Genomic DNA, 16,958 nt, shown 5'->3' with positions numbered 1-16,958 from the left:
GTGCAGTGGCGCACTCAGGATTTAATCTTGGAGGGGGGGGGGGAATGAGTTGAGTAGACGATTTGAGAATACACACTACGCATCGCATGCGACCTATGACTGAGCATCTGCAGTGATCGCCTAATACATGATACCCGTGATCTCCTCTGGCTCGACTCGGGCAAACGAAGCAGCGCTCGGTCCTCAAGAGCAATACCCTATAGCTCTCGGGAATCAGCGGCCTTGATTCCCGAGAGCTATAGGGTATTCCTTATGTGACCGCTAATTCATAAAAATAGAAGACACGACACAAATAAATAAAAAAATGAATTTTAATTAGGAAAAGATTTTTGGAAATTTTTCTAGTGTTTTTTTTTTTCCTCTCTTTTTCTTTGGGGGATGTCAGGGCCCCTTGGCATCTCCTCTGAGTGCGCCACTGCAACCGTGTATCACCTTAACTGAAGTATTTTGAATCAAATGAACATTCCTACAGTTAATGATGGGTTGTCCAGTCTCATGTGGAGGTGATAGGTTTTTTATGTTTAAACATAATGAAAAGTATTCTTAAAGATGTCTTAAAATAGGTACTGCCTTCTGAAGGAAGTGATTTGTATTATTCTAATTCCGAGGATAAATTATGACGATGAAAGTTCAAAGCTTGGTAGCGTTAAATAGACTACAATATAGCTACGTTGGGTCAACAGTGACCTTCATTCGAAACTCTGATGGGCCCGTGTGTTATTTATGAACATCAATGTCGCACCGTGCAGAAATAAAATTTTATGTAGAACAAAGTTTATTTTAGTAAGAGAAGAACACTTTTTTTTTTTTTTTTAATTCCCAGAATAACCGGTTCCGGAAGCGTAATAAAAGCCGTGAAGGACGTCCAGATTGTAGCCAACTACTAATTTTAGAAATAAAATTATATACTGAACTACTTACCCATGTCGTTAACATTGAAAGCACACAGTTTGAAAAAAAAATGGAAAATAAACACAACGGTTAACTTCAGTAATAATAACTTGCGATATAAAAATATTCCTTACAATTTTTTGCGCACGAGGAGAAAAATGTAATTCGATTTTATGGTTGCAAATGCAGTTTTGGGACTTCAAAAATTATTGTGTTGAAAATAGACATTCTCCACTGTTTGAAAGAAACAGTTGAGAATGTCTGTTCTTGTAGTCAACGTTGTTTGAAATATTCACTACGAATGTGCTTGGATATACGAAGAATAAAATCAAATCTCATGACGTCATCAACAGATGTTAAAATTTAACATTAGTGACGTCATGATGGTTAATTAAGACCGTGGTTGATTTAATACAAGGTAGTGGCGCGTCTTCTATAGCCTCTCATATCTTTAACTATCCGTAGTGTGCCCTTTACCCTAGCTAACGAGCCACTTGACGAAATTTACGATAGTATCATCAAGGTATTCCGTGAAATGGCGATGAATCGTACCACAAAGTGGTCCAGAAACAAAGTAAAACTCATTGCTTGGCAGATTCGCTCCAAAGATTACAGCCATAAGGGAATCTAAATGCTTAGCTATTTAAATACTTTGATATTTGATGAATTTTAATACGTGAGGATTATTTTTCTGTTTTTCATTTATTTTTTGAGATTTCGTTATTTAGGCGGCTGCAAAACAAATGACATAAAAACAGTGGCATAATTTTTATTATTTATGCTCCTTTATGTTATTATAAAATATAATAACATAAAGTAAGTATAGCAAAATTTCAGGAGAAAACAATTTATTTTAAAATATTGAAATAATCACGAAAAAAAATGTAAAAGGATTTTAGCATTTGAAAAGCAAATTTTACATGCAAAGGAATTCCACTGATAGTTGGTGAAAAAAATGTATTTTACAAAAAAAAGGGGGGGTATTAAAAATTATAAATACAGAGGCAAGTTTCATGAATTATAAATTATAATTATAGATAACTGATAGCATTGGCGCACCCAGGGAGGGGGGCCAAGGGGCCATGGCACCTCCCAAAAGAAAAAGGAAAAAAACACCAGAAAAATTTTCAAAAATCTTTTCCTAATTAAAATTCTTTTTTTTTTTTTTAATTTATGTTGGGTCGTGTCTTCTATTTCTATGTTCGTTATATGCTCCTTATGAATTAGCGGTCACATAAGGTGGGAATACCCTATAGCGCTCGACGAGAATCCTGGGCGCTGTGAACGCAAGGCGAACGAAGTAGTGCTCGGGAGCTACTTCGTTTGCCCGAGTCGAGCCACAGGAGATCACGGGTATCATGTATTGGCGATCGCTGCAGATGCTCAGTGTGTATTCTCAAATCGTATTTGAGAATACACACTGAGTAAATCTTGAGTGCTCGGTCCCCTCCAAGATCAAATCCTGAGTGCGCCACTGACTGATAGCTGTGTTATGAATTATACTGAAGGGAGAATATTGCGAAGAATAGCAAGTTACACATCTGAACAAAACATAAATAAATAAAATAAAAAAAACAACTGAACATTCGGATGCAGCTCTAACCGTAGAATCCATTATAGAATTCCTAGCGTCCTTAAATCAAAATGGACAGTCGGATACTAAAAGGTCACACACCAAATGCTTACTAGTCCAACTAAAATGCAAACAGCGAGAACAAACAATAAACAGATCAGACAGTAACGGACCATCCTTCCTGTTTCACTCTTATGGGAACACCGTGCAGGCTTTCGAAATCAGATCCGAAATAGGCTGTTAATCCTTATTCCAGTAGTATTCTATGTCTATATACTGCGTTTTTCGGGTGGGTTTGCCTATTATGTGGGTCTGCCACCTGCGAATGAGACCGGATAACTCACCTCAGATGAAAAGCCCTGATAATGGTTCTTCGCGTCCGAGACCGGATCGAACCCATTCCAATCCTTACTGTCTTAAAGTGCATTGCTGAAACTGACTGAGCTACTCAGCATTCATTATTATAGGAATCTTCCATGGACTCCTAGGACTCATCAAAAAAAAAAAAAAAAAAATTATTACCTCCGTAGGATCATGACCTCCATACATCGTACAATTATTATTATTAAGTATTGAATGTTAGTTACGGATTGAGAATCAAAATAATGTCCAATACTGCCTTAGCGTTATGGAATTTAGCCGAAACTAATTCAATATGGTCTAAATGCACGTCGTATCATGAACAAACAAGCCACATCAGAGAACTGGATGCTTATATCACAGAGGACGTTTTCCTAAATAATAATAATAATAAAAGACTGATTATAGGAAACTATTTATAGAAGGCGGATGCAGATAGTTAAAAGTTGCCAAGAAAAGTGCACAGCTAGCGAAACTTATTTTGTAAAGTACTTATTTGGTCGACAACTCTCCGATTTTGATAACGCTACACAACCATTGCTTTAGGCAAGCGAACCGGAACACTGCTCTTCCTTCCGGGTATTTGGAACGCCATACACAGGCAGACCTGTCAAGTTACGTTTAGACTGTAATCATATCATGAAACAAGGGCTTGAAAGCTTCGGATAAAAGAAGTGTACGAAAGAAAAGTAGAAGCGATCGGACTTCGTCTTCCAGTGCGTTATGAAAACAAGTTAGGCTTAAAGGTATAATAAAGACGTATAGCTTGATTTGAGATTCACGGGAAACCGCTATCACCTGAAAACTTTCATAAATCACGAAGCCAGCAACTTTTTTTTTTTGGAAGAAAATCTTTAAAATGGAATAGAAATATGAGAAGATAAAATTCAAACAGCGACTCGAAATCATGATATGATTTACATCGCGTAGGAGAAATGGGATTTTGAAAGATATCTGGTTTCCAGGAAGGATATGCAACCCTTATCTGTATTAAATATTTTTGGATAAACATTCTGTTTTCATTTGCGGAAAGCCAATCATTTTACCATATCGGAAGTAAAAATCAATGTCTAAATATGTGTTACGTTTCCTGTTTTGCGATAATATTTTTTTGTCTGGCTAGCTACTATGCTTCGGAAATATATTTACTGTTAGTAGACTTTGTGACGTAAACAGTTTTCATTTTGTCTATTGTTATCAATCACATTGTAAAGACTAACTACTGTTTCATTGTTCACAGTTTCATTGTTTAATGAATTCCAATTATCGTAGACAATGAGATATTATATCATTTGCTTAATTTATCTCTTAGGACAAAAAAGTGCAAGCACTTACGAAAAGGCATTAAATGCGTTATTGCTATCTATTGCAAATACCAGCAGTGGTAGGTAATTTAAAAAAATAATAATAAAATAGCTTTAACATTTTCGAGCGAAATTTTAGCGAAACTGGCTTAAACTGAGCAACCTTGTTGTACCTATATAAACTAATCCTGTAGAATGTTTCATTAACGAACTCGAAGACAAACGGATATGGTAATCAAAGATATCTGGGAGCATCGTTATTGAATTACTGAAATAATTCTTACCTGAATAACTTAACTTTATTCCAACTTAACTTGTGGTATCCAACCACATCATTTCAGTAGCCTATAAAATAGACGAGAAATTCATTAAGTCCGCTTCCACTTTAGTCTCTCCCCTAATTAGCAATCATTAGTAGAATTTTCTCACAGTCATTCCACAGGGAATCTTCTTTTTTTATGAAGATCGCCTCCAGGTAGGTGTTATGAAAAACTTCAGAGAAGTTCGGGTTGTTTCTATTGACATCCCCAGCGGGGAATTCGATCGGGTTTCGCACAAAGGTTTTTTTGAAATCTCCCACTCCGTGTTCTTCCTCTTTACAGTTGGGTGTCCAGTTTCTTTTCCGGCCCACTCACTGAGCGTGATGTTAGCTTTTTTTTTTTTTTTTTTTATCTTCCCACCAGTTCGATCATTACTTTTTATCTTTTCTTGGCTCCTGGCTACCCTACCTGTGCTGAAATAACTCGATGTTTTGTTCATTCTCCTAATCTTTTATTTAGTACATCTACAATCTTGTTTTATTGACTGCAGATCCCAACATAAATTTCGGTGCTTTATCTTTGTATACTTCCCACAGAAGTCCACACAAGGACTATTAACATAGTTCGTTAATAATGTCTTTCTTCATTACCGTTTGCTTCCCGTCGATTCTCGAGAAGCGAATGAAACAAAGGACCAAGAGAGTGATAGTAGTTACTTAAAGGTTTCAAAGAAGGAGGGCATTCGCCTCCCTGAGTGAAAGCATTCACTCTCCTAGATTTCCCAGAAGCTCACCTACAGTAGCTGCTGTTATGCTGTTGTTTTTATATGGGATGGGTCTTTCTTTCTTTGGGTTTAAGCTTCACGGTATTGACGAAGTTACCAATTAGCATCCCCAACTTTACATAAGCATCAAAGAGTTCATTGATAATTATGAATCTTCTAAAGCTTCTTCACATAACGCGTTTCGGGGGGGGGGGGCTATCAGCTAGTTGAATAAGGCCATTGTTCGAAGTCCAGCTGTGGACTCACTAAACTATCGTTTTTTTTTTTTTCGCTTCATTCTTCCCTTTTATCTCTATCTCTGTTCTTCTCCATTTTTTCGTTGATCATCAACGATGTGATCTGAGTAGAGTGTAATTGGTTGTGTGAGTCTGATTATTATTATTACTAATTAGTATATATGTGTATTAATGATAACTTATTTTTTATTAAAACTATTTTATTATTAATGATATATATGATAATAATAACAACAACAAATTCTACTTATTATTATTACTACTACTACTTTCTCTTACTGCTAAAGCCTCATAATTTGCCTGCATTTGATACTAAGATCGTCAGTAGGTGAAAGTTATCTACGACTGTGATTAAAATCTTAACCGCTCCGTAAAGTTAATGGATGAAGAATGCATTTATGTAATTAAAAACAAACGTATAAATAATTTATTTTTGTTATTTAAAACCTTTGCAATAATTATTTCCCTCTGATCTATTTGAGTGGAGTGAAAAATCGTCTCTATTCTCTTTTAGATTCTTGTATGCATTTCTCAAGTTTTTCCTTTTCTTAATTAAGGTTCGTATTGGTCAGAAAATAAAGATTTTATCAGTCTCACTTGAGTCTCGTGGTAAACCTGTTACTTGAAACTTAAGATTAGAGTTAAAATTAAAATGCATATTTTTTTACTTCAGTTTATTATTCCAAAATCCTTCGAGAACTACTAAACAAACACCGATGAAATCAAAGTACGATTTGTCATTGTTAGAAAAAGCAAACGAACCGTTAACCTCCAGTGAAGAATGTAAAATGTCAAACGAACAGTATTTAATTACAACTGTTTTCCTTTCATAATGTGAAAGGTTAGCTTTTTGTTATCGTAACCAACCAAAAAAAAAAAAAAAAAACATCCCCAAAGAAATCTTTAGGCTATTAATCTTGTTCAGATCAACAATATAATGCATTTTTTTTAATACTGGAATTTAGTTACTAAAGGGGAAAAGTAGGTCGAATTTTTTATGTTGCTCTAATTAATTTTAAGTGATTTTGTGTACTTATAAAAAGATCTTATGAAACTATTGCTTTTTACATATGTTAATTCGCTTGGAACAAGCAATATAGATGATCATGCACCTTTCCAACAAAAGAAGAAGAAGAAAGAAAAATGATAGAACAAACCTAATTCAAATTTTTGTCTGCTTTGGACAGTTTCCTCTACCTTTTTTTTTTACAGAGGTCGCTGTTCATTCCATTGTTGGCATTACGCTAAATGTAAAATGAACAAAACGTGGAGCACGCGCGCAATTATTATTTATTTATGTATTTATTTTTTACATAAAATTGCACATTATATGTACTGGATTCGCTATTTTTTTAATTATATTCAAATATTACGCATTTACTTAATTGAATTTTGCTTTTAACATATCAAAAGGCATGCGCATTTTTGTAAGTTTAATTGATAAAGTGCTTCATAGTCAGTGCGAGTAGTGAACAATGAATTATTGAGGCCTGGATTAAACCGATACCGGTATTATATACTCCCGAATAACACGGTTCAACAATTCATCAAATTAATAGTTGGTCTACAGTAAACAAACGATGTTCGAATTTGGCATGATGATGATGATGATCTTAGATTCGTGTCTAATAGAGCCCATGTGATTTATGAAGTAATTGGCCGATGTCTGACTGGTCATAAGTTTAGATTGTGCTAATGAGTTTGGCCATACATCTTAATTTAAATAGCTTAGCATTAACGTAGCTTTAAGACTATATTAAACTAGTAATATTCTACACTCCGACATATTATTGATCCTAAACTTATAGAAGGATTTGGGAACCCCTTAAGATAAATTGAATATTTTCAACTAATCTGTTATACTTATAAAATTATTATTTAAGAAACGTTTAGAATTATATAGTTAGAAATTTGTCTTTAAATCCAGCTTAGGACCATAAGTAATTTTTAAATGAACTTTTAGCCTGACTGCTGAAGAGACTCCGTTTTTTTTTTTTTTTTTTTTTTTTAATCTGTGATTTTGTAAGTAGGAGTAATAACAGCTTTATTCAATGACGTTACGTTGAATTGTTTTTTTTTATTAAGATAGAGCCATAAAATTTCTGCATTTAGCTCAAAAATTCTGATATTCATTTCTTATCATTTAAGATGTCCTTACTAAGACATTTTAAAATTTTTGTTAACAGTTATATCATACTGATACTTTCAATTGCATAACATTGATTCACTTAAATGGCTTTTTATATGAATCTCAACCACAAAAGGCTATTAGCCTATGATACATTAGTACTTTGCTGGTCTAAGAGTTGGGTAATCTGGAAACATTGCTCCAGAGACCGAACTTGGAACTTTTTTCAAGCCGCTTCAGGCCTCCAAGTAAGCAGGGCAGGGATCTCATACCGGACGATGACCTTTATGATTCACAATCATAAAGCATCCATATCTTAGAGAACGGACACCCTGCTCTCAGCCAAAAGGACAATTTTGGCTGAGAGCAGGGTGTCTCTTTGTAATACGAAATTACATTAAAAAACCACTTGACAATGGACAGAGAACCCAAGAAAACCGCACTAAAGCCATTTCAACAGAAAGATGCGTAAACTAAACTGGTAAGAGCGTTATATAAGAATGATTAGGAGAAGCAGGTGTTGGAAATCATCCTTTTTATGAAATTTCAATTCTTAGGGATACTGAATTTAAATTAAAATTTCAATTCACGAAAAAAAGGGAGATTTCAAAATATCATGTGTAAAACTGTAGTAAAAATAAAGGCAGTTCATACATACAATGACTTGGGGTTGGTGGGTGTCATCTAGCAGCGACGGAGCATTCTAATAAGAGTAAAAAAAATGTAATTGAAGATTACCAAACCATTAATCTGATAACCTAAAATTACATTCATTCGCAAAATGAGAATTTGCTTCTTCTCCCCCCCCCCCCCCACACACACAGAGCTCCGTTCCTCAGCACATATTCACAGATTTCTCAACTTTCCTGATGTTCATCTTCGTTATTTGTCACGTGAGACAACACAATTTTTATTTCTCCTTTTTCCAGAAATTACTTATTGATCGTCTTTTTCTTCCTCAGTTAAATCGTTGGCTCTTTTTGCGAAAACGATATTTTAAGATCATTATTTTCGGTTACATCTTAGTTTTGAGAGAATCAATAAGAAAACATTTCTTAATTAATGACCCATCAAGTAGACAGCGTTTAAAGACATCATCATGGGGATCTAAGATGCGGGAAAGTTGTAAACCAAAGAAACTTACTTTGTTATCCCAAGACTCACCACCCCCCCCCACACACCACTCTAAGGGAATTAAAAGCGTTCATTTTTGAAAGTGATTCCGGGGATTACACAGTTTGTGTGTGTGTGTGTGTGTGTGTGTGTGTGTGTGTGTGTGTGTGTGTGTGTGTGTGTGTTTCCATGGTTTTTTTGTCCATCTTTTTTGCAACCGCATTGACGTTTTTCTTAATCTTCAAACCCTTGTCAAATAACCTCATCCAATAATGTCAACAGCAATTGGTGTCTTCGCGGACATTTAATTTTAAGGAAGCGACAGATATTACGTCAAGTACATGCCAAAGAGCGGAGAGCATGCGTTATAAATAAGGGCCATTCTACAAACTGCGTAATGCTATTTGGGAAGAAGGGGGAGGTTTTTGTCACAGGAGGGGGGGGAAAGATAGAACACTGAGAATGCATTGCTTAAAGTTTTCTTTCCTTTTTCAAAAAATACTTCTCGCACTTTTATTTCCAAGACAAGTTTTCAATACATAAATCTGCAAAGAAGGAAAAAATATTGTAGAACGTAAATGGATTTGTTTTTATTTCCTGCCCAATTTTTTAATTAAAATTGATATTATTAGATTAATGTGTTAATCTGTCCCTCGGCAGTACCGACTGGGATTTAATTTATTGTGAATTTTCAAGTTTTTGAATTTTAAGATCTGATTGACAGTTTAAATATTAGCTACTTTAAAATTCTCTTAAAGCAACTGACACTAAACAAAATTAGAATATGTTTCCTAAAGGAACCAAAGAAAGACTTAAATATAATGTAAAATTCATTAAACAACTCTTCAATATTATAAACACAGTACACGTCATTCACCATACTGCATGAAAGCACATCTTTTTTTTGTAAAATCAACTTCAAAAAAATCACCTTACATTCACCTACTGCTGCAAGCAGAAGAAAAGTAATGAACAAAATGATGATGAATAAATGACATAATTAAGTAATGATAATAAACTAAATAATGATGGTAATGAAATAATGATGATGAACTAATTTACAATGAAAATGGAGTAATGAACTAGTAGGCGATGGAAAAATGATGATAAAATAATGATGATGATGAACTAAATTACGATCATAAGCAATTAATGATAATGAACTAAATTACGGCAGTACCGACTGGGATTTAATTTATTGTGAATTTTCAAGTTTTTGAATTTTAAGATCTGATTGACAGTTTAAATATTAGCTACTTTAAAATTCTCTTAAAGCAACTGACACTAAACAAAATTAGAATATGTTTCCTAAAGGAACCAAAGAAAGACTTAAATATAATGTAAAATTCATTAAACAACTCTTCAATATTATAAACACAGTACACGTCATTCACCATACTGCATGAAAGCACATCTTTTTTTTGTAAAATCAACTTCAAAAAAATCACCTTACATTCACCTACTGCTGCAAGCAGAAGAAAAGTAATGAACAAAATGATGATGAATAAATGACATAATTAAGTAATGATAATAAACTAAATAATGATGGTAATGAAATAATGATGATGAACTAATTTACAATGAAAATGGAGTAATGAACTAGTAGGCGATGGAAAAATGATGATAAAATAATGATGATGATGAACTAAATTACGATCATAAGCAATTAATGATAATGAACTAAATTACGGCGATAATGAAGTAATGATGGTGAACTAAATTACAATGACAGTGAACTAGTAGGTGATGAAAAATGATGATAAAGTAATGATGATGATTATGAACTAAATGATGCTCATGACATAATGATGAACTAAATGACAATAATGAAGTAATGATGATAAACTTGTAGCTGATGAACTAAATTATGATAACAATGAATTAATCAACTGGTAGGTGATGAAAAAGTGATGCTAATAAAGTAATGATGACGAAGTAATTACAATGATAATGAAGTAATGATGGTGAACTAAATGATGATAATGAAGTAATTAATTGTAAGTGATGAGCAAAATGATGTTAATGAATTAATGATGAAACAAATGACGATGATAATGAATTAATGAACTGGTAGATGATGAACAAAATTATGTCAATGAAGTAATGTTATGAACTAAATAATGATAATGAATAATGATAATGAACTAAATGACGATAATGAAGTAATTATAAACTTTTAGCTGATGAACAAAATAATGATATTAATGAAGATTAACTAAGTTACGATGATAATGAAGTAGTGAACAAGTAGGGTGATGAAAAAATGATGTTAATAAAGTAATGAAGACAAAGTAAATTACAATGATAATGAAATAATGATGGGGATTTAAATGATGATAACGAAGTAATGAATTTTATGTGAGGAAAAAATGATGTTAATGAATTAAAGATGAACTAATTGACATTGATAATGAAGTAGGTGATGAACAAAATTATGTTAATGAAGTAATGCTGATGAACAAAATTACGATGATAATGAAGTAATGAACTAGTAGATGATGAAAAATGATGAAAAAGTAATGGTGATGATGATGAACTAAATTACGATCACAAGTAATTAATGAAGATGAACTAAATTACAATGGTAATGAACCGGTTGATAATTAACTGGTAAGTGATGAACGAAATAATGATGTTAATGAATTATGATGATATCGAAGTAATGATGAACTTTTAGCTGATGAACAAAATGATAATGAAGTAACGATCATGTACTGAATGACGATCATGATAATGATGAACTTGTAGCTGATGACTAAAAGGATGATTTCATGAAGTGACGATGAACTAAATAACAATAATGAAGTATTCTTAATGAACTTATGGACAATAATGAAGTAATGATAAACTTGTAGCTGATGAACAAAATAATGATATTAATGAAGTAATGATAATGAACTAAATGACGATAATGAATGATAAACTTGTAACTGATAAATAAAATTACGATGATAATGAAGCAATGAAGACGAACTAAATTACGATGATGATGAAGTAATGAAGATGAACTAAATTACGATGATAGTGAAGTAATTAACTGGTAGGTGAAGAACAAAATTATGATGTCAATGATGAACTACATGATGATGATAACGAAGTAATGATGAACTTGTAGCTGACGAACAAAATGATAATGAAGTAACGATCATGAATTAAATGACGATCATGATAACGATGAACTTGTAGCTGATGACCAAAAGGATGATTCATGAAGTAATAATGATGATGAACTTGTAGATGATGCATTAAATGATTATCCCAGTAGTACTTTTCCAGCACATTCTTCTGTGAAACAGCTCCATAAGGAATGTAACTGAACATATTAAAATAAAGAATTATCTAATTATTGATGCATTATATATTATTATTTCTTTCATATACTTACAATAATAACGTAATTCGATTCCTTAATAATTAATCCTCTTATTATTAAATAAAATAATATTTATTTATTTTTCTACAATTAAGATACTAAAATAGCATTATTCTATCTTTTGTTAACTTTGTAGCAAGGAGGTCGAAAAATATAAAAATATAAACTGGGTGAGGACAAAGGATTTTTTTTTTCTTTCGAAAAGATAATTTTAGAATGCAATTAATAAACAGGCTCGATGTGAGGGATGAGACTTTGTTGACTATTCGAAGGAGTAGCTTCCCAAAATCCTATAAGTAATTTGTTACGAGAAAGATAAGTAGTTTCCAGCATGTAAATAATGGACTTCAAACTATCCTCTACTGTTGCCTATTCTGGCTTTTATCTTAACCTAGATAGCCATCTTTCTATATGTTAACTCGAAATTAATTCTTCCAGTCTTAACTATAAATTTCTGCTATTTCTGTGGAAAGCTCGATTTTTGTTTCATCGTGCAAAACAGGTAAACCGGCTGAAGAATATATGCAGTTAGTAAGACTTAATGCCCTGACCTCATAACCTTAATTGCTTCGCCGTAATTAAAAACAACCTAAAGTAACAAATATCTGATGACGCATTCCGCTAAATACTGTCATTTGTATATACTAAAACTCGCTCCACTGAGTTCTCATCAGACCAAAGATTGTCATTGACAGGGGAAATTATGATGCACGTTGGGTTGCGAAGGGGGGTGCAAATGTATAGAAACGAACAAAAAACTTTAATTTCTTCACATTTATCGTTTTTTTATAAATAAGTTAAGGATAAAATAAAACATTAAAGAAGAAAACCTGAAATATACTTTATTAAAAATTTAATAGCTGTTTTCTAAGCAATATTATTTTAGTAAGAATAATTATTAAACTATTAATAATTTTTATTTCGTTTTATTTTATTATTTATAAAATATCATAAACTATCACGTCCTACTTTGTTTTGAGAAATATTCTGTTCTAATAGAACGTGAGTGAGGAGAATAGATTCAAACTAATACATGCTGATGTGCTCCAGCATATAATCCTTAAAACAGGTGGATAACCCGAAGACAAAATATTTCTGCATAAAACAAAACAACAACGGTGCAGTTGCACTATGGAGGTCGCTAAATGTGGAGGATGGAGTAATGTATCGCTGTTGTTAGATTATCTGCATTGAGAAAGTTTTATTTATCTTTATTTTATTTTATTTACATTTTAAATTTTTAATTTAATTTATTTTTTAATTTTTAATTTAATTTATTTTTGTATTATTTGTTTTTTTACTGACGCAGTGTCTGCATTGGTTGATATTTACTCCACTGCATTGTTGGCAACTATTGATTTTTGTCTGCTAACTTTTCCGCTCGTCTAATATATAAATACAATTTATAAATTGTCAAGAGCAAACAGAAGTCTTGGATACTAGACCACGTTTCGGAGACACTTTATATAAAAAAAAAAAAAAAAAGAAATGAGGCCGCAGTAGCCCTTTCAAATGTGTTGATTTCGATATTTTGCTTAGTGGGTTGCGAATATGGCATTAATCTTAAGTCGGCTCTGTCTGCCGATGTGCAGAACTAAATAAAATTGTACAATGCACACGACAACGGAAGATTTATTTCATAGAAACGTCTGTTATTGAGGTGGTTAAGGTTGAACTAATTTAAGATCTGTTGGGGTCAAAAGGGATTACGCTAAATGCTACCGTCGCTGTTTCCATAGTTGGGCCTTAAATAAAATTATCATCCTCCATCCCACCCACCCAAGCCTAAATAATGAAATCAATAGTGGACAGAGTAATTGGCACTTTGCCAATAGGCGGTCAAACGTTATCCACAAATAAACAATCATAAAATATTGCCATCAAATTATTCAAAATTCCGTCCATAACAATAAAGACAAAGCCGTTTGTCTTCAGTGTTTGTGCGATAAGGGATTTAATCTGTAGAGGGAGAGGGAGTATATGGGCTTTAATGTTAAATGTTCCACAGCTAACGCGAATTGATTACACATGAACTGTGGTTCGCGTGCCCGTTCTGAGAACCCGTGTTTATACAAATGGCACTTTTATGAATCATTAAAAGACTTGAAGTATTTTCTCCACAGCGGCAAGGGCAGAAATGCTGTTGTTATGATATATGTGTGGGGGTGCGTAGAGTAATGTATGAGAGAATCAAATTAATTTCTTAAGTTGGCCGTCAGAGGGCAGTGCGCAGAAAAATGGTTTGTGGTTGAATTTTCTGTTTCTGAAATTGACGCAGTACTGCAACGGTGGTTGAATAGAATCGTTGTCGAAGTGAATAGATGAGGTCTATTCACCAGACTCAACAGACCTCTTCTATTCATTTTGATGTCAAAAGCATCCGGATTGGGACTGCACAAAAGATAAGAGGCTTACAGGATTAGGACTTGTACTTTCCTTCGAAGTAAGTTCTTTCTTCAGCGGTGCCGCTATTGGAAACGTCGAAATCTGTTTCTGCAGTGTGCAAAAGTATCTTCGTCGAACTTCACTTAATCGACGTGACGTCATCAACTCTTTAGCCTTTCAAAATTAATGTAAACCTCTGCGGTGAAAAACATGCAAGGAATCGATTCTGATGAATCAGATTGCTGCTGCCGTACTTATGAGGTTACGTTTGAGCCAAAAAATGTTGCACTTTCTCACATCCTTCCAATCTTTCCCCTATATATAAAGGCTAACGACATGACCTGGGTTTAACGTTATTTTAAAAAATCCGCATTTTTTAAGGGTTCATCAGTCTCTTCGGATGATCCTCTTATTATCTGTTATTATGTGTTCAGAACTCAATCTTCTTTAAGTGTAAAAAAAAAATGGAAAAAAATCCTTTTTCTCCTCTTTTACTTGTCGCTGTACAAACTTTTCACAAACACACTTCATGTTCTGATCTTCGATTCAGGTTGTTCCAATCCATAGAAAATCAAACCTTTTCTGCTACACTAGTGAAGCTAATCGACGATCATTTCGAACTAAATCGAGAACTTTTACTGCACGTTGAGGGGTGTGCCAGTAATTGATCGATTGCGGGTCTTCCCTCTTAAAATCAATGGAACTACTCAGAGACTTATTCTAGGTCCCATGGCCATATCTTCACATGATATTTTCAGCAAACCATCTGTTTCGTTAGCAGGCTTGCCAATTTTAAAACAAAATTCAATGAATACGCAGTACGTTGATTTGTACAAATCATCAGGAAACAAATTTAGGTGAGAGTTTAGTCTGTCAATAAGACTCGCTATAACAAGCGGTGAAAGTCGAAATCTATATCCAATCCGGGTACATTTTTTGAAGAGACCTCGTATATTCAGAGTTAAGAATTGCATTCCTGACAGCATACAATAGAAGACCAATTATTCTTGAACAATAATGGGTTATTATTGTTCAAGATTAACGCTGAAGCATACAAAAAGAGCAAGAAACAATGAATGTGGCAGCTGGCACATTATTCGCCATCGGAGCTCAGTCAGAATAAGATACTATTACCTGCACATGTCTTAACTTGGCAATAAGTAAAACTCCAATCCTCAATATCATCAATAGTCTAAAACGACACAACAATCCAAAATGCGCGTTCTAAGATTTTTTTTTTTTTTTTTTTAAACTGCTGACTTGACGCCGGCCAAGGTGAATTGGAAGTCATTATGACCGTGCTATCCTTGATAGCTGACGTTTAGCCAATAAGACAAATAAAACGAGATATTTTTCTAACTAGGTATGCACTATTTTCGCGTGCTGTTTGTCTAAATATATTTTTCTAAATGTATTTTAGTTTAGCTTTCAACTGCCATATGTGTTAAGCCTGTTGAATACGAAATGTGAAGTATAATCAACGAAACAAAAAGGGCATTTGATATCTAAACGATGCACATATATTTAAAACCAACACATGAAATTTAAACTGGGGAAACTACAAAGCTCCAAAATGAAGTAATACTTATCGATTGTAAACTTAAATCTTTTATCTAATAAAGACAAAATGTCACTTACCAAATCAGCCATACAGTTCACTTAATTCATCCATAAATACACACATTAGGCAATGTTGCTGCCTGAACATTTCACTCTATCAAAAATGTTTTGATATATAAGTCAACATTACGACCTCTTCCGTTATCGAAGATTATTATGCATAATCTCGGAATGCGTCAACAATCTCGTATCGGATGAAGTTTATCTCGGCATTCCTTTATCGGACCATATAAAGTGATAATCTTCCATAGTGTTATATTACCCTAAACAAACATAACAATCATGTGATTTTTAACAATGCAGTCGAGTTTTCATTTGTTGATTTCCCTTTTAATTCCAACACAGGAATGCAAAAGTATTGTTGGCGTAGCTTTAATTTAAATCATTATTGATATAGTTTGGAATGTATGTAATCTTTTTTTATCCAAAAAATGAATTGAATAAGACTGTAAATATTCTCCCACACTTCTTAATTTCATAATAAAGGAACTCTTGAAGCATCCAATCCAGTTCTCCAAGCTAATATTCGAAATTGATCGATGAAGCAAGTTAAGTACCTTTCATTATCTCTTTAAGCCTCTTTGGTTACGTTTTCCCGTCCTTGTTTTGATGACTTAGCGTCAGATGCATTTAGCGATAGGCACCGACCGAAATGGACATACGCAGAATTATTGTGGGTTTTCCAATAATTCCATCTTTTGTGCGTGCCGGTAGTGCAACGTCTTCGAGTCGGATTCCTTTCGAGAAAAAAAAAAAGCGAAGGAGGAAAGATTATTGATTTTTTTTTGTTTCGTATTAAAAACCCACTTGCCAAGTAATCAAAAGTGACATGCCCAAAATATGTTAGTGCAAAAAAAAAGGGAAATTTCTGCAGTTTCCGTTAACAGTAAAACTACTCAGCCTATCGGAAGTTTTGCTTAGATTTTGTACA

General features: G+C 33.5%; 1 protein-coding gene across 1 annotated transcript in view; it reads right to left on the bottom strand.

Moving 5' to 3' along the window:
• LOC150108639 (serine/threonine-protein kinase PLK2-like) overlaps positions 1 to 16,106 on the bottom strand; it is a 321,698-nt gene extending 305,592 nt beyond the window's left edge. The window contains exon 1 of the mRNA XM_090416098.1: positions 16,046 to 16,106. The gene's annotated coding sequence lies outside the window, so the exon portion shown is untranslated. The remainder of the gene's footprint in view (positions 1 to 16,045) is intronic.
• Between the last annotated feature and the right edge of the window lie 852 nt (positions 16,107 to 16,958).

The sequence above is a fragment of the Typopeltis vanoorti genome, chromosome 3 (genome assembly GCF_054136105.1).
Source record: "Typopeltis vanoorti isolate ZY-2024b chromosome 3, IOZ_Tvanoo_1.0, whole genome shotgun sequence".
NCBI classification, from domain to species: domain Eukaryota; kingdom Metazoa; phylum Arthropoda; class Arachnida; order Uropygi; family Thelyphonidae; genus Typopeltis; species Typopeltis vanoorti.
This window is presented reverse-complemented; position numbering and strand designations above follow the sequence as displayed.